Source organism: Coptis chinensis, chromosome 3, assembly GCF_015680905.1.
Source record: "Coptis chinensis isolate HL-2020 chromosome 3, ASM1568090v1, whole genome shotgun sequence".
Classification (NCBI taxonomy): Eukaryota; Viridiplantae; Streptophyta; class Magnoliopsida; order Ranunculales; family Ranunculaceae; genus Coptis; species Coptis chinensis.
In genome coordinates, this window is record NC_141458.1 from 14,129,998 (window position 1) to 14,152,118 (window position 22,121).

General features: G+C 35.7%; 1 pseudogene; it reads left to right on the forward strand.

Annotated features, from left to right (window-relative positions):
- Positions 1-11,280: 11,280 nt before the first annotated feature.
- Positions 11,281-11,823, forward strand: LOC147508101 (loganic acid O-methyltransferase pseudogene; annotated as a pseudogene).
- The last annotated feature ends 10,298 nt before the right edge of the window (positions 11,824-22,121 follow it).

The following is a 22,121-nucleotide window of genomic DNA, read 5'->3' on the forward strand; positions in this document are numbered from 1 at the left end:
CCCTCACACGGTGCTTGAAGGTTGATGGAAAAGCTGTCTCCCAAGATAGAAACAGATTTCTTTTCTATAGAAAGCTAGCACTTCAATTCTATAGACTTAGCGAACACAACATAGTATTTGACTAAGAACAGGGGGAGAAGAGAAATATCAGAATTCTGTGTGATCTGGTATATCTTTCTCTCCAAATTCATCCACTATTTATAGGTGAGTAGTGCCTCTTCGAAACAATACAGTGACTCTTGGGAAAAAGTAAGCAACTCTTTGAAAAGTCACATGTTTCGAAAGGACACACCATTTCGGCATATAGCACTATTTCGAACCAGTGCCTATTTCGAAAGGTTACACCTTTTCGGCATGATGCACTGTTTCGAACCAGTGCACATTTCGAAAAGTCGCACATTTTCGACATAATGCACTGTTTCGAACCAGTGCACCATTTCGAAAAGGTTTTTCTCACTTTACGTACTATTTCAAGAGAAACCCATTTCATCTCAAGTGGGGTAACTTGGGAGACAAATAACTCATTCATATCTCAATGGATTTGTACAAATCTATTTTTCTAACAACCTTGCTAAGAAAAAAAATATATATAAGGGGGGGTTAATATTTCCAGTTTTGCGCGAACTGAAGTGACGGGAAACAAATCGACGGATATTGATATTAGAGAATTTATCATCCACAACGAGCCAGTTCACAACCAATGCTTTGGTATACTTTTTTCTTGTTCTATGGATCTATAGATCTTTGAAATAGTTTGTACACAAACTATTTCAAAGATCTGAAGTTATTATTCCATTGTAAATTTGTAATCCAGGCCACTTGATTTTGAGTCTTTCGTGGTTGATTATGGAGTCCCACATGCATGGAGTCTTGACGAGGAACTCCACTGCTAGAGTTATGGATCTCAGTTTAAAACGAAGATATTTGAAAGCAAATGAAAATAGGCCTTCCCATTCAGTCTATATATCATGTTCATAAATTACAACTATTAAACTACACACGGAACATGGGTTTGCACAAACTGCACCAAGAACAATTAAGGACTGATTTTCGGTGTAGACGGTCTCTCTGCTGTCAATAATTGTTCAATTTATTGTCCTCTTTGACAAGTTCAAAGAAAGACAAATGCCCAAACTTTCCACTCTCAAGTCTCTAAGTTATTGCGAGAGCCTCCGAACTTCAAAGAGAGAGCTGGTCACAAAATGTCAGTCCTTATTGAAGTATAATTGAAAACTGAAATCCCAAAGAATCTTGGAAGAAATATGATTGTTATCGTCTCATGGACATAAAATGTATACAAAACATAAAACGCATACTCAATTCATTGACCATCTGCATGAAATTTGCCAAATGGCATTCTCCATGGAATCTATATATAATTCTGGTGAGGTTCATACTTCACGTTGTACTTTTAAAAAATGAAAGACAACTTCACGTTTTCCATAAAAGAATTTGCTTAAACATTTTTTTTTTATTTTCATTGTGTTGGGAATAATAGTCTCACATTGCTTGGATATCTGAGCTTGAACTAGGACATAAGCACTTCTGCACCCTCACTCGGTAAGCCAGTTTGCCAAGTGAGTTATACTCATCCTTAGATATATATTATAGCTATACCCTCGTGGCTCTATTTTTCAAGGCTTTACAGAGTCTCCAACTTTTTCTAAACTCTAATATTAATTACGGAAAAAAAAATCCAAATCTTTAGATATATATTATAGTTATACCCTCACCAATCTATTTTTTGGAGCACTCTAGAGACTCCAATTTTTTCTAAACTCTATTACTAATTATAAAAAAAGTATGATATAAATAAATAAACAATCTCATCTAGAGTTTCACAGAATGTCCAACTTTTTCTAAAACATATAGCTAATTACGGGAAAAAAAAACTAAATTGCAAAAAATAATATTTTCAACCAAAAACGATTTTCCTAAAATCCTTACACTACAAAGAATAGTTTCCACACTAATCTCAGACAAAGTTTAACATAACAAAGTTTCTTTTTAGAAAATGATAATGAAACAATGAAAGAACAAAGGAAAAAATGAATTGAGTTGCTTGAATATTTACTTTATGCATTTGTTAACCACACATGTAACTGGAAAAAAGGGGGAAAAAAAACTAATCATAAAATAAGTAATAGTGTACACCAAAAACAAATAAAATTGTATTGTATGCAATACATATATGGGCATAACAAATAAAGTTGAATCAATTTGAGGTGTAAAATTTAGTCATAATTAAGGATTTCAAAAACCACATGCCACAATAATTACGATATATTCTAATTAAATTTATGAATTTTATAATTTCCAATTTTAGCAGAATAACGAGATTCAGTTAAAACGGACGTTGGTTTAAATAAATTATATAACTATTGATTTAGTTAAAATAGACGTTGGGCTTAAATAAATTATATACCAAACCAAACCAAACCAAAACAAATTACATATGGAAAATTAAATTATATAAAAAATAACATCACAAAATATATAATAGCAATCGGAAAAATAAAATAAAAAAAAATAAAAAATAAAAAAAAAACCCCCCAATAATAACAAATATTTTCAAATATATATAATACTGCATGAAACTAACGTCAAAGAACAATTACCGAGAAACAGAAAACTAGATGCAAATGCATTGAACTAACCTCAAATAATATTTAACAGGAAATCGGAAATTGGATGTACATGCAAACATTAAACTAATAAACTAATCTTAAAAATTAATTAATGGACAATCAGAATGTTGATACAACTGCATTAAACTAACCTCAAAAAATAATTAACGGAAAATCAAAACTTGGATGCAAATACATCAAACTAACACCAACAAATAATTGTCAGGAAATCGGAAACTGGATGCAAATGCATTGAACTAACCCTCAGAGATTAAATTACCGGGAAATTGGAAATTGGATGCAACTGTATTGAACTAACCTAAAAAAAATAACTAAATTGCAAAAAATAATATTTTCAACCAAAAACGATTTTCCTAAAACCTTTACGCCACAAATAATAGTTTCCACACTAATCTCAGGCGAAGTTTAACATAACAAAGTTTCTTTCTAGAAAATGATAATGAAACTACGAAATAACAAATGAAAAAAATGAATTGAGTTGCTTGAACATTTATTTTATGTATTTGTTAACCACACATGTGACTAGGAAAAAAGAAAAAAAAAATAAACTAATCATAAAATAAGTAATAGTGTACACCAAAAACAAATAAAATTGTATTGTATGTACTATATATATGGGTCTAACAAATAAAGTTGAATCAATTTGAGGTGTAAAATTTAGTCATAGTTAAGGATTTCATAAACCACATGCCACAATAATTACGACATATTCTAATTAAATTTATGAATTTTATAATTTCCAATTTTAGTGAATACTTGAGATTGATTAAAACGGACGTTGACTTAAATAATTTATATAACTATTGATTTAGTTAAAGTAGACGTTGGGCTTAAATAAATTATATACCAAACCAAACCAAAACAAATTACATATGGAAAATTAAATTATACAAAAAATAACATAACAAAATATATAATAGCAACTAGAAAAAAAAAACCCCCAATAATAACAAATATTTTCAAATATATATAATACTGCATGAAACTAACGTCAAAGAACAATTAATGAGAAACAGAAAACTAGATACAAATACATCGAACTAACCTCAAATAATATTTAACGGGAAATCGAAAATTAGATGCACATGCAAGCATTAAACTAATCTTAAAAATTAATTAATGAACAATTAGAATATTGATACAACTGCATTAAACTAACCTCAAAGAATAAATATCGGGAAATCAAAACTTGAATGCACATACATCAAACTAACACCAACAAATAATTATCGAGAAATCGGAAACTGGATGCAAATGCATTGAACTAACCCTCAGAGATTAAATTACCGGGAAATCGAAAACTGGATGCAACTGTATTGGGCTAACCTAAAAAAAATAACTATAAATTGGAAACAGGATGCATATGCGTGAAACTAATCTTTACAAATAATTAACGGAAAATCGAAAACTGGATGCAACTACACTAAACTAATTTCAAAAAATAAATTTGATGCAAATGCATTGAACTAGCCTCAAGAAATAATTAACGGAAAATAAGAAATTAGATGCAAATTCATTGAACTAACCTCAAACAATAATTAACGGAAAATCAGAAACTAAATGCAAATACAACCTCATTGAATAATAAACGAGAAATCGAAAACTGGCCGGATGCAAATGTATTAAACTAATCTAAAAAAATGATTAACGGAAAATCGGAAACTAGATGCAAATGCATTTAATTGAGCTCGAAGAATAATTAGCAGTAAATTAGAAATTGGATGCAAATGCATTAAATTACAGCAAAGAATAATTAACAAGAAATCGAAAACTGGATGCAGCTGTATTGAACTAACCTCAAAAAATAAATAATAGAAAATCAGAAATTGGATGCAAATGCATTGAACTAACCTCAAAATATAGTTGTGTTATATGTTGTGGGAATGTCTCGATAAGTATAGTTTTGCATTTAAAACGATGTTTATCTAATCTTTTTTCGTATAATTGGGAACACCTTGCTATTCAAGTAGCTTCAATATGAACTTTATCTTATTAGACAATTTCATAAAACTTCAATCAAACTTCTATTATTAAACAACAAATGAAGTTGAAGGGTTTTATCAATGGCGAGTTATTTTTTTTTAATAGAGAGTACGTGAGGTTTTCATATTATAAGAAATTTGAATGAGTGAGCAATATAATATATGTACATAATAGTTATGTATATATAGTTGAATATATTTTTCAGAATAATTAATATGACAGGACCCGTTCGTAGATAATCTTTGAAGATCCCACATAGTGAGTCAAGTATATAATTTAAAGAATAATTAACGAAAAATTGGAAACTGGATAATGTTTGATGATCCAATATAGTAAATCAAGCATAATTTATTTTTATCTCATGTTTGCAAGGACACTACATATGGATAAGTAGAAAGTTAGTATTACACACCACATTGGATAATTAAAAGGAAATCGAAAACTGGATTCAAATATATTGAACTGAGCTCAAAGAGTAATTAACGGGAAATTAAAAACTTTATGCATATGCAATAAACTAAACTCAAAAAGTAATTAATTAGAAATCGGAAACTGGATGTAACTACATTAAACTAATGTCAGAGAATAACTAATGGGAAATTAGAAATTGGATGCAAATACTTGAAAAATATTTAACAGTAAATCGGAAACAGTATGCAAAAATACATCAAACAAACCTCAAATAATAATTAACGATGAATCAGAAACTGGATGTAAATGCATTAAACTAACCTCAAAATATAATTAACAGGAAATCAAAAACCAAATGCAACTGCATTGAACTAACCTCATAGAATAATTGACGGGAAATCAGAAACTACATGCAAATACATTAAAATAACCTCAAAGAATTGTTAACGGGAAATCAGAAATTGGATGAAATTGCATCGAACTAATTAAAATCTCAAAACATAAATAATCATAAATCATAAACTAGATGCAGATGTATTGAATTAACCTTAAAGAGTTATAAATGAAAAATCGAAAGTTGTATGCAATTATAATGAACTAATCTAAAGACTAATTAACGAATATAGAAACATAAAAAAATGGATGCAAATGCACTGAACTAACCTCAATGAATAATTAACGGGAAATCATAAATTTGATGCAACTGCATTGAACAAATCTCAAAAAATAATTAACGGGAAATCGAAAACTTGCTGCAAATGCATTAAACTAACCTTGAAAAATAATTAATGGAAAATCATAAATTGGATGCAACTGCATTGAACTAACCTCAAAGAATAATTAACGGAAAATAGAAAACTAGATGTAACTGCATTAAACTAAAATCATATATTAACTAACAGGCCGGGAAATCAGAAATTGGATGCAATATCCTTGATGAATATTTAACGGAAAATCAGAAGCTGAATGCAAATGCATTAAAATAACCTTAAAGAATATTTAACTAGAAATCGAAAACCGGATGTAACTACATCGAACTACCCTCAAAGCATAAATAACCGGAAATTGATTGGAAACTAGATGTGAACTAACTTTGAAAAGTAATTAACGGGAAATCAGAAACTGGATGCAGATGTATTAAACTAACCTCAAAGAGTAATTAACGGAAAATTTGAACCTTAATGCAAATGCAATTAACTAATCTCAAAGAGTCATTAGTGAAACATTGAAAACTAGATGGAACTGCACTGAATTAATTTTAATGAATAACTAACGGAAAATCGTAAACTTGGTGCAACTGCACTAAACTAACCTCAAATAATAGTTAACGGGAAATCAAAAAATTGATACAACTACATTGAATTAACCTCAAAGAATAATTAATGAAAAATTGGAAACTAGATCCAACTACATACATTGAACTAGCCTCAAAGAATAATTAACGTAAAATTAGAAACTTGATGCAAATGCATTGAACTAACTTCGAAATATAGTTGTATTATATATAGGGAGAATATAATATCTCGACAAGTATAGTTTTGCATTTTAAGTAATACTTATTATAATTATTTTATTATGATTGAGAATGTCTTGCTATTTAAGTAGCTTCAATATCATCTTCGCCACTGCACATTGAGCATTCTCACAAAATTTCAATCAAACTTCTATTATTAAACATAACAACCAAAATAAATCGATGGGTTTTACCAAGATTTGGTGCTTTCGTTTGATAGAGAGTGGTGCAAAAAATTTAAACAACTGATTAATATAATTTTCATATCTCATAGCTATGAATAGTTGCTAATATTTTTTAGAATAATTTAATATAACGACACCCGTTCGTAGGACGGGTTCGAAAGCTAGTGAGTTTATTGACACATTGATCTAAGAGTCGAGAGAGTGATCTCATCTCCTTGAAATAGAGCGCACATTCGTAATGACCGTCCAAATATAGTTGTCTCTTATCTCGAGCTTGGCCACGTGGGTCTTACAACTAAAAGAGTCAGAGGAAAAGGAAAAACCAACAAAAATAAAGCAATTTCACTGTTCGAGCCATCTTCTTCTTCCCTTTGCTTTTTCTCTCCGGTCTTAAATTCCATTATATATATTCTTCTCTCATCAGATTAAAGACCAACCCAATTTCATCATATAAAATTCAAATATAAATAAACCCAAAAATAATTGAATTTCATCCAAACTCCATGAAAAGAACATATTTTCTTTTGCCAAGACTCAATGTTTAAGAATGCATAACGTACAGATTATCGAAAAAAAAAAAAAAAAAAACCCCTCCACTCCACCTCCTTCCACCAGCACTAACTTGGTGCTGCCACCGCCACCACCAATCCTCTACCATCTCCACCTATCCAAAACCCAATCCACCATCTCCACCGTTTCAAAACCCTTCCTCCCGATCGTTGGCGCCTCACCATCACCACAACCAGCAAACCAAAATCAAGATCTACAATAATCCCAATCCGACGGTGCAACACCACACGTTGCCCTCCCACCGTGCACCACCTACTCGCCACCACTTCTTCATCCACTGATAAATGCTCAAAAAGTGCATTATAACCCTCGATTATACCTCTTGTTTAGCCATCTTAGTGGACTAACAGTGCTTGTAAGTCATGTTTTATGATTCTATAGGTGAAAAAGAGAGTTTTGTAGAATATTAGAGAAAAAAGGGTAAAACAGAGCAATTCGAAGCATTAAGGATCACATGGAAAGCCCGTGGACAATCATGGAGAAGGCCAAGGAATTGAAGCTATGAAATATGCGACTTAAACCTATTTGGAAGCACAAGACAAAAAAATTCGTTACTTGGACCAAAGCTTGCAAAAGAGGAAAGAAGGATGATGCAAAATAGGAAAAATAGACTCTCGCGTCTGAGACGCGAGGATCGTGTGTCCAGACGCAAGAACCGACACTGTAGCCACTTCCTTCACAGTTTTGGAAACGAAGTTGGACTCTGAAAGAAGTTAATTTGTATTAGGAAACAAACCACAGTTTGGAATGCTTCTAGAACTCATTGTAACCCCTAAAAATAGAGGACCTAAGTGCCTCATGTAACTCGCCAATTCACTTACATTCTTGTCTCCATAACTTGAGGCATAGAGAGATTAATAATAAAAGATTCAGTTTTAACTAGTTGAGTCTTAATAAATTAGTCTTTCTAGTCTTATGTTCTTCGATTCTTCTTCTTCTCGTTCTTCGTGTTCTTCCTTCTTTATGGAAGGCTAATCTTCTCCTTCAAGGGAGGAGATGAAGCCAGTGTTTGGGGTTCGTTGATTCTTATGGTTCATGATATTCTCCAATCAGGTTAGTTCTTTATGTTTGTTTTGTTATTAGTTCCATTTCCCAGACCAGGGGATGGGAGTATAGATTAAGGTTTTTATTTATTGCAATTGAATATCATGCTAGTTTAGGGTTTTATTTATTACAATTGAATATTTGCTAGTGACATGCTTTTATTTACTGTAATTAAATATAATGCTAGAATAGGATTTTATTTATTGTAATTGAATATTATATTATTATTCTCTACTTTTCTTCTAGTTGTGTAGTGTTTTAGAGTAAGGGAAGTATTCCTTGTGTTTGCCTTAGATGGTGATTAATTGAATAGCTGCCCAAGCTTACATAAAAGGAAAGAAGATATTAATAGCATAAACATAGGAACAACCTTAAGTAGAGTTATTCGTTAACGATGTTTCGTCTAAGAGGGCATCGACACTCGCTCGATTGTCTAATTGTAGTCTACTTGTGAGAACAACCATAAAGCAAAAGGTCACATATCAAAGGTATTGGTGGATTCTAATCTCTTGAATTCCCTCTCCTATAAATTTTCAATAGTTTATTTAGTTTAGTTTAGTTTAGCATTAGAATTTACAATATCTATAATAATAGTTTTTAATCCCTCAAACCCCTTTTCCAGTCCTGTCCTTCATATAACATACACTTAAAAGTGGAACGATACCCTACTCATCATTTACTTATTGAAGGATAATTCGGTTTTGATACGCTTCTATTTTGTTCAACGACTATCATCTATCTACATCATCCATATACCATCTCATACACACAAAAGGAGTGCGTGTCAAATGGCGCCGCTGCCGTTTTAAGTTGCTTATGTTTAACGTTTTCTTTCAAGATTAGAACTTTGGATCTTGAGGTAATTTTAGCCGCATCATCCATCCTTTTGAGAAAGAGAGAAGCTTGAAGGATATCTCGAAGACAAGCTACCATCCAGGTTAGTCAAATCTTCATTCTTTTTATTTCATTCTTAGTTTAGTTGCATCGTAGTTTAGTGTTATTGTTTTCTAGTATAATTGCATTTAGGATTTTTTCAACAATTGAAGTTGCAAGCCAACATAGTGAAACATCAAACTCTAGTGTTTCTTGTTTGAATCTTGACAAACGGACTTTCATCTGTGGGCCATGGTATTTAAGCAATCCAAGTGATTCACCATAACCCTAGAAGAGACAGCTTTAGACAACGGGCGAGATATTAGCTGCAAAGCCCAACCCAGTTGAAGGAAAGTAGTTTTTAGTATAATTATATTTTAGTATAGTAGTTGCATATTAGTTTAATTGCATTCAAGCATAGTAGGATAGTTTTTTTGTCATTTTCGCATAGCATTTTCTAGTGTATGCCCCGCCGTCCATATCATTGTCCGGTAAGAATACAATAGTGGACAAGGTTTAACAACCGACTCACAAGAATACTAGACGAGATTGATACAATGGCCGCACGCAATGATGGAGGTGTTGTGGACCCGAATAATCCTGAAGCTATCCCACCCATTTAAGCACAACAGAGGAAGAAGCTAAGTGATTTCTATTCACAAATCATTGGAGACCCACCCAGCAGTATTGTTTTTCCAGAGACAGAAGCTAACCAGTTTGAGCTTAGAGCATCAATCATTTCTATGCTTCCAAAGTTCAACGGTTCAGACAATATTCAGCCTTATGTTCACATGAGCAAATTTCTATTAGTCCTCAGAACTTTCAAGAACCAGAATATCCGGGATAAGAGTATCAAGTTAAGTCTTTTTCCACTCTCACTCGAAGGTAAAGCATCGGAATGGTTAACTACAGAGCCGATCAATTCAATCAATAACTGGGAGAAGTTGAGAACAAAGTTTATGAACAAGTTCTACCCACCCTAGAAGACAGATGCCATGCAACAAGTCATCAGTAATTTCAAAGGAAAATCGACTAAAGAATATCATTATAGCTGCGAGCGATTCAACAATCTACTAGTCTCGTGTCCACATCATGGATACGATAAGAGCACACTGGCTCATTTTTTCTATCGAGGACTCTCGATGATAAACAAGCAGATGATACAGTCAATGCACAAAGACAAGTTTACATCAATGGATGGAGAGGAAGCTTACAACTTTCTCGAGAATTTAGCTGAAGAAACACAACAGTGGACGACTAGCTACATCCAACAACGAGGATATAGCTAGCATGGAGGGGGAGCCAAAGCAATTTGGTTACCAATCACATGAACAATCGGATCAAGAACTGAAGTCTACATTGGCAAGTCTAGCCACCGGCATTGAAACTCTGAGTAAGAAATTCAACCAGTTCTCCATGAATCCTTCCAAGATCAACAAGTCTCAAGCTAAATCGCTCCCAGTTATGCAAGCTAGCCGATACTGTAAAGTTTGTTCGGACACTTCTCACACAACTCTAGAATGTCCTGGTTACTATCAACATGCATTAGTTGGAGAGTACAATATGAACTCATTTCAGAGGCCCAACCAAGGTGGTAATAACTTTTAAGGCAATTATTGGACAAAGAACGCTAGACCACCAGGTTCTCAAGATCAAAGTTATATTCCACAGACAAGTCAAGCTTCACAGTTGGTTCCTCAACAACAATTATACTCTCAGTAGAATTCCAATACAAGTGGGGAGTCAGTGTCTGATCCTAGGAGAAATTATGTCGCACCTGCCAACCTGGAGAATGTTATAACTTTGCTATCACAGAAAAATCAAAAGTTTGAAAGTGTTCTAGAGCTTATTGCACAGTCTCAGCTCAATATCCAGCAATCTCAGGCAAGTCAATGTTCTAGAATGGAGTCTCTAGAAGCTAAGGTTGACCAACTCACTACTGTTTTGTCTGTAAATACACAAGCCACTCAACCTAGCTTATTAAAACCAATATTGAGGAGTGAAGATGTATGCCACATTGGGACAACTTCTAGTACTGATCACCTCCATAATCATGTCAGCTCAGTTACTACTCTCAGATTCAAATTCATTTACTATAATAGATTTAGGTTGTTCCACTGGACCTAATACTTTTGATGCGGTTCAGAACATACTGGAAGCCGTAGAACTAAAATTCCAAAAGTTTCACAATCTCGGTATCAGTGTTCCCGAATTCAAAGTGTGTTTCAACGACCAAGTTGGTAATGATTTCAACACTCTATTCAAATCAATCCCTCTCGACAAAAGTTATTATGTGGATGGTGTACCGGGTTCATTCTTTGGCCGATTATTTCCCAAGGCTTCTCTACATTTTGTGTTCTCATCTTATTCCCTCCATTGGCTCTCTATGGTACCAACACAATTGCTAGACAAAAGCTCTTCTGCATGGAATAAAGGGAGGATTACTTATGCAAATGCACCAAAAGTGCTTGAGGCGTATTCGGCTCAGTTTGCTAAAGATATGGGTTCATTTCTCAATGCTAGAGCTGCAGAGGTTGTTCCAAGAGGATTGATGGCACTGTTGGAAATAAGGTTGGATAGACGCCCACCAAGATAAGGATAAACCACTGAGTATAGGACTCTATCCTATCAGATATTAGATGAGTATAGGACTCTATCCTATCAGATATTAGATGAGTATATGACTCTATCCTATCTGATATTAGATTAGTATAGGACTCTATCCTATCAGATATTAGATGAGTATATGACTCTATCCTATCTGATATTAGATGAGTATAGGACTCTATCCTATCCAATATTGAGGAGGTGGGAACCTCTATAAATAGACCCCCCACCTCTCACATATTAATCATCCGAACAACAAGAAAAGCTCTCTCTCCTTTAATGGCAGCCTCCAACATTTTCTAAAGTAGAAGCTAGTAATTTGTGGAGATTCCATAGGTGGTATCCTCCCTAGCCATTGTCAGTTCTTGGTTCTTGGTTCGTGAAAAAAAAAAGGTTGCTTCCCGTTCGTGGTTGGAACTTGACTCCAGCAAAGTTAAGAAGAAGAAGATCTTGAGTGTGCCAAGAACATCTTCTCCTGAAGATCAAAGCTTGGAACTTCAAATTGAAAGTTGTGACCAAGGTACGATCTTTACATTTTCTTTTTGCTTATTTTATGTATGTGGTATAACGTAATTGTATATATCGTAGGAATCATGCATGAGATATCGAAAAAATCCTACATTGGCATCGAGCCAGTTTTCCATGGTTTGCATGCTTTTGTTTGCGGTTTTGATCTTGTGATCTACAATTTTTGAAAAACTACGGTTTTTTCAAAATCTTTTAATTAATTTTTAAATAATTAGGTTGTTTAAAATTAATTAGATATTGCTTAATTTTTTTTGCAAAATAAATTATTTATGGGAAATAATTAGTGGAAATTTTTTTCTAGGAAATTTTTTTTCTTAGAAATTTTTACATGGAAATTTATTTATGAGATTATTTCTCTATAAATTTTAGGTTTTTTTTCACATGTATTTTTCCACAATTAAAAATTGACATTAGGATGTTTATTTTTACCATGCAGTAATTATTTGAATCTGGATTTTTACTATTACATGTATATAAAATTGTTTGTTTTCTATCAATGGTCATATGAAAACTAAGGCACAATGCCTAAGTCACATAGACCCGAAACTTGTAGGAAAACTGAACCAGGTCTTGGGAGACGGGCTTCCAAGAAACGCATGACTGCTAAGCAATATAGGAGAACTTTCAAGAGTACTGTCTTGAAATCTGATAAGATAGAGACAGAGCCACCATCACCAGAATATACACCAAAGAGCCCCCAAATTCTATTCGGGATAGGAATGAGGCTCGACCACTTAAATCTCTCCTACATCGATTATGGGACGATGCTAAGGAACCAAATCCATATGATGTGTCATCAGGGTTTATTTTCCCACCTCACGGGGAAACAGAGGAAGTGGCTATAGTAATTTTCAAACGGCTGATAGTGACTGTGAGGATGAGGATGACTCCCCTGGGCACCCAGGACGCTTCTATGTTCATGGTTGACTAGCTCTATTTAGTTCTACATTGTTTTTTGAAAGATAGGAAACTCCTTTTTGTAGAAACAATTTTATGAAATGGAAATTTAAGTAGTAGATTTTTTTGCATATTCTATGTTATTGATAGTCAAATGCATTGATTTTATTTAATGGCTAGAATCATGCTAGTAGATTATCATGATCATCTCATATGTGAAAATGTGGATTACTTAGATTTAATTTAAGAGATGATTCTTATTAAGTAGTATCTTATTTTTGGAATTCAAACTTGATAGAATGGCACCCGATGGAAAATCCCCGTTATTTATGCTACGAAAAGGACTTGTTAAACGATAAGAATTACTTAACTTTGGTCTAGGAAAGTTAGGCTAATTCCGCGCAGATAGGAAGGTCATTGATGTAATAACCGAGACGAAGAGAGAACCTACCGCTGAAGGATTAACACAAGCCGCTTATCTGGCTGTACTTAAAAAGTACAATGGGTATACAAGCAAAGATAATGTTGCCCGAATTGCCATACTTGGCACCATGAGGAATGACTTCATGATGCTTGGTATGATAGCCTTGGATCGGCTAAAGAGCTATGGGAAGCGAAAAAGCGGACCTTGGGGTACGACTCTTCGCACAACCGAGGAGGCTACAAATGAGTTTTGACAAATTTATCAAGCTGCCCCATACCTCTATGACACAACATTGCACGGTGATGAGAAACATGGTTGCCGAAGTTAGCGGGGCAGAGTCTGTCCTTAAATGAACAACAAATTCAAGCTGTCATTAGGTCTTTACCTAAAACTTGGGAACAATTTCGTCTTTATCTTTGACGATGACAACAATATCACAAACTTTGCACAGGTGCAAAGGAAATGTGAGCTTGAGGAACAAAGGCTTCTCAATGAAAAGCCTGTTGTTCAAACTGAAGCAAATGTTGTCAACTCCAAAAAGAGGAAGGCTCCTTGGAACAAGAAAAGTGGAAAAGGGAAAGGCAAGGAAAAGGCCAAGCCTAACCCACAGCAAAAGAAACCTAGGAAGTCGATAGACATGACTAGTGTTGAATGCTTCCGTTGTCATCAGATGGGACACTATGCTAGGGCATGTCCTTCTCCCCGAGGTGAGTTTTACTTTTAATCTTTGTCAATGTGATAAGTCTTTGTCATCTTTATCTTATTCATCACAATATTGGATTGTAGATTCAGCAAATGACGAGACCACATAAGCCGGGATAGGTCCCTGTTTGAAGATTTCTGGAAACTTCCACAAGGAACTCGGAGAGTCCACATGGGAAACCAAAGTGTAGCTGATGTTTTGGGCATAGACACTTGTAGGTTGGATTTTGCAAGTGGGAGATCCATCCTTATTGAAGAAGTACTCTTTGTACCCTCAATTAGGAGAAATCTTTTATCAGTTTTGAAATTACTTCAAGAATCCTATGTGTTTAATTTTTTCCAGAACTCGCTTGAGATATCTTTAAATAACAGTTTGATAGGTCATGCTTATTTAATGAATTCTTTTATGACATTATACTTAGCACAAACTGAAGTTTTTATGTCTAAAATGGTTGGTTGCCAATTGTGGCATGCTAGACTAGGACATATTGGACCACATGGGATAGACCGCTTAGCAAGGGGAGGGTTGTTAGGTAACTTAACCTCTGTTAAAATGGAAACTGTGAAAGTTGTCTTCTTTGGAAAAGCCACCAAGAAACCTTTTGGGAAAGCCCAAAGGGCAACTTATCCTTTACAACTTATTCACTCGGACATCGTGGACCAATGAATGTAAAAATAAAGGCATGGGGCTTTGTATTTCATTACCTTCACGGATGACTATATATATGTTATGGGACCGTGTACTTGATGTCTCACAAATCGGGGCCTTTGGACTGTTTTAAAAGTACAAGAACCTAGTTGAGAATCAACTTGATAGGACAATAAAGCCCTTAAGAACGACAGGGACGTGAATATCTTTCGATGAGTTTAAGGAACTCGTGAAAATAAGGGTATAGCTAGACAGCTAACTATTCCTTATACCCCTCAACAGAATGGTGTCTCTGAGAGAAGAAATAGAACCCTGCTGGACATGGTTAGATCTATGATGGCTCAGGCTAACTTGCCTATCTCATTTTGGGGTGATGCATTGTTAACGGCTGCGCACATACTTAACCTAGTTCGTTCAAAATCTGTTGACAAAACACCGTATGAACTATGGACTGGTAGACACCGTTTTGAACTACCTTAGACCATGGGGGTGTGCTGCCTTTGTCACTTCTCAAAATCGAGAATTTGGAAAGTTGAGTGCTCCTGGAAAGAAATGTATCTTTATAAGATACAGTGAGACTTCTAAGGGGTATGTCTTCCTAGGGAGGATACTTTCAAGGGCATGTCACGAAATAGAAGCCGCGTAACGCCAGATTATTAGAGGATCAATACCCAATGAGGGGTGAGGTTGATAAGGATATACAACTTTACGAAGTTGATAACCTTATAACTGCTGAAGAACAAGGCGAAGATAAAACTTTCATCAACCCTGATTCTAGTAACAATGGCATTGGTCAAATGATTGATCAATCCCAACCTCGTAAGAGTGTTAGAGGCCATATCCCCAAACGTCGGTTTGAGATTGTAGGGGAGATAAATATGACCAATGCACTTACAGAAATATCTGATGAACCTAAAACGTTCAAGGAGGCTATTTCTGGGTCCAATACAAGTAAGTGGATGGAAGCTATGAAGGAAGAATTGGAGTCGATGAAGAAAAACAAAGTATGGGACTTAATTGATCTACCTCCAAACAGGAGATCTATTGGGAACAAGTGGGTTCTCAAGATCAAGAAAAATGCGGAAGGGAACATAGACAAATTCAAAGCTAAGCTTGTTGCAAAAGGTTACACCCAAAAAGAAGGAATAGACTATGAGGACACCTTCTCACCAGTAGTGAGATTTGCCTCCATACGTCTCCTCTTGTCAATGGTTGCCCATTTAGATTTAGAGCTTTACCAGATGGATGTCAAAACTGCTTTTCTCAATGGAGAATTACAAGAGGAAATATATATGGATCAACCCACTGGTTTTTCAATCAAGGGTCAGGAACACAAAGTGTGTAAACTGAACAGATCCATATATGGTTTAAAACAGGCCTCTAGACAGTGGAATCTGAGATTCCATGAAGCAATGCTTCAAGACAAATTTGAAATGGTAAATGAGGACCATTACGTATATGTCAAGACATCTAAAAATGGTTTTGTGATTCTATCTCTATATGTGGATGACATTTTGTTAGCAGGTAACAATAAGGCATTGATAAATTCCACTAAGGAGTGGTTGTCATTAAACTTCAAAATGAAGGACATGGGTGAAGTTAGTTATGTCTTAGGAGTTAAAATAACTCGTGATCGGCCCAAACGCTTGTTATCTTTGTCTCAGGAGACATATATCAAGAAGGTTTTGGAAAGATTCAACATGAGTGATTGTAAGCAAGTGGATATCCCAAAGAAGTCTAGGAGAGTCTTTGAGTTCTAAAATGTCTCCCAAGAATCCTATGAAACTCAGGCTATGAAAAATGTACCATACTTGCCGCCAAATCGGAAGCCTTATGTATGCAATGTTGTGTACAAGGCCGGACATCTGCTATGCAGGTTGGGTTAGTATCAAGGTTCCAAACAAATCCGGGTCGCATTAATCGAAGGCTGTCAAGAAGATGATGAGGTATCTAAAAGGCACCGTGGACTACTCACTTGTCTACCAAGGGAAAGATCTTTAAGCGATTGGGTACTCCGATGCCGACCGGGTGGAGACCTTGATGAGAGGAAGTCAACCCGGGATATACCTACATAATGAATGGAGGTGCTATATCCTGGAGCAAAGAAAGCAAACTTCCATAGCACTTTCAACTATGGAAGCTGAGTATATTGCATGTTGCTCTGCCACACAGGAGGCTGTGTGGCTCAGATGATTCATCAAACACTTGTTAGTGTTCTCAAGAGCTGCTGAACCAGTTCACATCTGGACTAACAGCATGGCTGCTCTTGCATATGCTAAAGATCCAAAGTACCATGGAAGAACCAAGCATATAGAGTTAAAATACTACTACGTACGACAAATGATACTGAAGAAGAAAGTGGTTCTACAACATATATCCACTGATCAGATGGTTGCGGATCCATTGACCAAACCTATTCCAAAGGAACTCTTCCTTGCACATGTAAAAATGCTTGGGTTAAAGAGGATGTGATTATGTTAAGAACACTTTGATGGTTTAATGAATAAAAGTGCATTCTTTCCAGATCGATTGCATTCTCATTATAATCGCATTTTATCATCTCATATGTATGTCGGTAGGGTTGATTTGGTTCACTCACATGAGCAGTCACTTCCATTTTAAACGAGTGGGAGTTTAGCTTGACAAGTCACTAAACCTTATAGGAAGGGTGGACCTAGTCTTCGAGTCATGCCCCTTCTTATAATTGGATAAGAAAAAGGGCTTCATAGGGAAGATTCGTCTAAACCTACAAACGGTTGTTGCCAAGTGGGAGCATAGTATCCTTGGAATTGTCATTAGGGATGACAACACTTGCATGGTATGAGTGGACATACAGATATCTATTGTTGAGTAAACAAATTAGATACTCTTGCCATGACATGTTTTCACACAACATGTGCATAGTTGACCACCTGAGAGCAAGAAAAGAAATATCCCTAAAATTCTTGTTATGTGAGCTCTATTGATATATTTTTTGTTTAAAACATATCGAATGGTACCCTCCTTGAACTTTTGACCTTGTCAAGGAAATAAGAAGACTACTCATAACTTTGGTTTGCTCCCCACAAGCTCTTACTAAAAGGCTGACTGGATGCATACTGGGAAGTTAGTAGAACTCTGACGACAATGACTTGCGTGCAAAGGGTAATAGAACTGAAGGTTTATCACACAATCACTGGGATTCTACCTGACCAGGACAATTGATGATAATTGTGAATCATGTGATACGTTTTTGACTTTATGGTGTGGACTCATAGGGATGAGTGCTATTTGTCAAAGTGATGAAACAAACAGATCTTGGGGTATACACACACTCTCCGGATATTAGGTTTTCGGATTCATATTCTTTAAGATCACTTTCATGGTAGATCACTGTGTCGTGCTTTTCATTGCGACTTGCTACTTCACAGATATCATGATACGTGTGCTAGGGTCACACGAACCATTTGCCGTGTGAGACACACAAATGGCTAAGCATTCTACTTAAATGCTTCTCTTAGAAACCTTCTTCGCCGTGGTGGGAGAGTGGGAGATGTTGGAAATAAGGTTGGATAGACGCCCACCAAGATAAGGATAAACCACTGAGTATAGGACTCTATCCTATCAGATATTAGATGAGTATAGGACTCTATCCTATCAGATATTAGATGAGTATAGGACTCTATCCTATCTGATATTAGATGAGTATAGGACTTTATCCTATCAGATATTAGATGAGTATATGACTCTATCCTATCTGATATTAGATGAGTATAGGACTCTATCCTATCAATATTGAGGAGGTGAGAACCTCTATAAATGACCCCCACCTCTCACATATTAATCATCCGAACAACAAGAAAAGCTCTCTCTCCTTTAATGGCACCTCCAACATTTTCTAAAGTAGAAGCCCGTAATTTGTGGAGATTCCATAGGTGGTATCCTCCCTAGCCATTGTCGGGTTCTTGGTTCTTGGTTCGTGAAAAAAAAAAAAGGTTGCTTCGTTCGTGGGTTGGAACTTGACTCCAAAGAAAGTTAAGAAGAAGAAGATCTTGAGTGTGCCAAGAACATCTTCTCCGTAGATCAAAGCTTGGAACTTCAAATTGAAAGTCGTGACCAAGGTACGATCTTCATTTCATTACGCTATTTTATGCATGTGGTATAACGTAATTGTATATATCGTAGGAATCATGCATGAGATATCGAAAAAATCCTACAGGCACTAATACTTCTAGCCTCCACAGACGAGAATCTTCCTCCCAAGCCCACTAGTATAATTGAAGATCTCGTGGGATCTTGTCTCATGGATATGGTTAAGATGGTAAGAATCAACCAAGCTCAATTATTACGTTCCTATGTTTACATGATACATTTCCTTAGCCCAATTGCTTCACACAGTTCTAGCCAATAGTCCAACACGATTATTCAAGAAATATCACGTGATATATATTCAGTGGTGGAGCCAGGAAATTTCTCCAGGGGGGCCTAGTGTAAAGTGCTAGGAGGAACCCATTTGAGATAGTGACCGAATGACCTCCACTACGTAATTCTACTAGCGATGTTTCTTACTTTGCCACTCTTCGATTCAATTTTGGATTATGCTCACCCCAAAAATTCTTTTAATTTATTTTCGAGCGTGAAGGCCTTTGTTTTACTTTGTAAAAGTACTGGGGAAAGCAAGCCTTAGTCCAATATTTCCTGGCGTCGACGAGAAATGACAACATCGAATGTATAAATAGAGTCACCCGGGAAAACCAAACCTATAACACCCCGGCTTTTATTTGCTTTTCCTATAATAATATTAATATTAATAATAATAATAAGGTAAATAGATAAAACAGAAATAGGATATCCAGTAGTTCGGATAAAATCCCGTAAGTAAGTAGATAGGTTTAAAACCCTTGTTTTTCGGGGAGGTTTTAAAAACTAGAAAATAGAGTTTTCTCCCGAGAGTTTCTAGGGGAAAAACACAGCGAGGGTTTTAAAAAAAAAGGGGAGAGTTTCACTGAAAAGTTTTTGAACGAGAAAGATCGTCCAGTTTCGCGCGACAGTAGACGTTGGGCTTTCGGGGTTTCGCTCTCGGGAAGCTATTCGGTTTTAAAACTGTGAGTAGTCTGAAGTTTTTGTTATATTTGTTTAAGCTATTTATCCCAGTAATACTGTTTTCCAGAATTGAGATAGTGTAAACCCCTTTAATGGTGTCGACGGATTTATACGAATGTCGCAGTACCACAGTATGTAAAACTCTGTTAAGGGTGCCGACTCTGTTAATGGTGCAGACTATGTTAGATACTTTTTTTTTTCAACAATACAGTAAATAAAACTATGACGAGTTTAGCATTGAGATGTCGAAGACTCGACACCGGTGGTTAAGGGCGTAAACCTCATAACCCAAAACGCCCTATTTGTTTAGTGTGTTGGAATGGTTGTTAAGTTTGGAACTTTGTGGTGAGGTATTATTGTAAAATTTGAATTTTTATTGATGAGGTTTGGTTGTGGTTGGGATTGGAACTGTTAGGGTGATAATTGGTGTTAGATGGGTTGTTGGTGTCGCGAGGTGGGCTGCTGAAGCTCCGGAGGAGCTTCAATGGCGACAAAATCAGCACCACACCGTCCTGAGTCTTGATTGTTTGGACTAGTGTTTTTTATTAGATTTGGTTGTGAGGTTATGTTGTTGGGTTGAGGTGGATTGTTGGTGGTTGATTGGGTGCTGGAGAGAGGGTGATTGAAGCTTGAATAAACCTTTAATGGCGTCGATTCGAATTTTTACAGTATAATAGAATCATGATTTGATGGTATAGGTAGGTGGGGGTTTTTGTGAGGATGAAAACCGCTGGGTTCTTTTTAGTCATGGATGGCCGGTGGTGGCTGTTGTGGTGGTCGGTGGTGGCTGGAGAATGGGAGAGTGAAGAAGATGAACAGTACATCACGATTTGGCCCGGGCCAAATCGTGATGGGCTTATATGTTTTGTTTGGTTTTAAATTTTTTGGACTTCACTTTAGACTATGGGCCTTAGGATTTGGGCTTTTGGGTTTTTGGAGTTTAGGCGGGTTGACCAATGTTATTTATTGACCGAGAGTTGATTTGATCGCCGACTGTGGTTGACTTTGACCAGTTGACCCAAAATTTGACTTTTACCTAAAATTATGATTCGGTCTAATAGGATAAGTCTAGGACTATTAACATGTTTGACTTTAGGCTAAGACCTTTATAAATATACTTGTGTACGTGTATTTACTGCTTTGTGATTTTTCAGTCTTTTACGATACACAACGTTATGACACTTATACATTCATGAAATTAATAACGCGTAAACCAAAAATAATTGAATCAAGATTTTTTTCTTCGTTCTCTAAAATAAGTTATGCAATAAAGTTCAATAATGAGTAAACAAAATTTACCGCACCCTTTTAGAACTCTCCACGCCTCAAGTTTTAGAATTGAGTTTATGACTGATGAAGTCATATGTTAGGTGGGCATTTATTGAATATGCCATAAATGGCCCGTTAGCGTTATATAAGGGTATTCATTGAATGTGCCATGAATGACCAGATGGTTTGGACTGCCCTAAAGAGGAACTAAGGTATTCGCCTTGCGGGTTAGTTGTATTCCTTGAGTGTACGGGAATGTAGAATTGGGTATTCCTTGAATGTGGGGAATGACCGGGGCATTCATTGAATGTGCCATGAATGGCCCGTTAGTGATATGATAGGTATTCCTTGAATGTGGCGGGGAATGACCTAAGGTATTCATTGAATGTGCCATGAATGACTGAAGTTTTGTGCCCAAAGAGGCTGTGAAATATGTGTATGAATGCCCGAGATGGCTATGATATTGTGGTATTGATTGGGAGAGAGGCACACAAGAATGTGTGATTTGGCAAATGTGTGGAGTGCAAATCGTGGAGTAGGTACTAAAGGGTGGGTGTATAAGAAAAGTAATTGATTAATTGACAAGAGAAATTGATTTGATTATGCGAGTGTGTTTGGGCTTACTTTTGAATACATATAGGATATCTACATATGTTATATATACAAGTTCTAACTTTCTTTTGCAGGAGGGTAGGACTTAATAATATTTTGTGCAGGGACGCGGTCCTACCCTTAT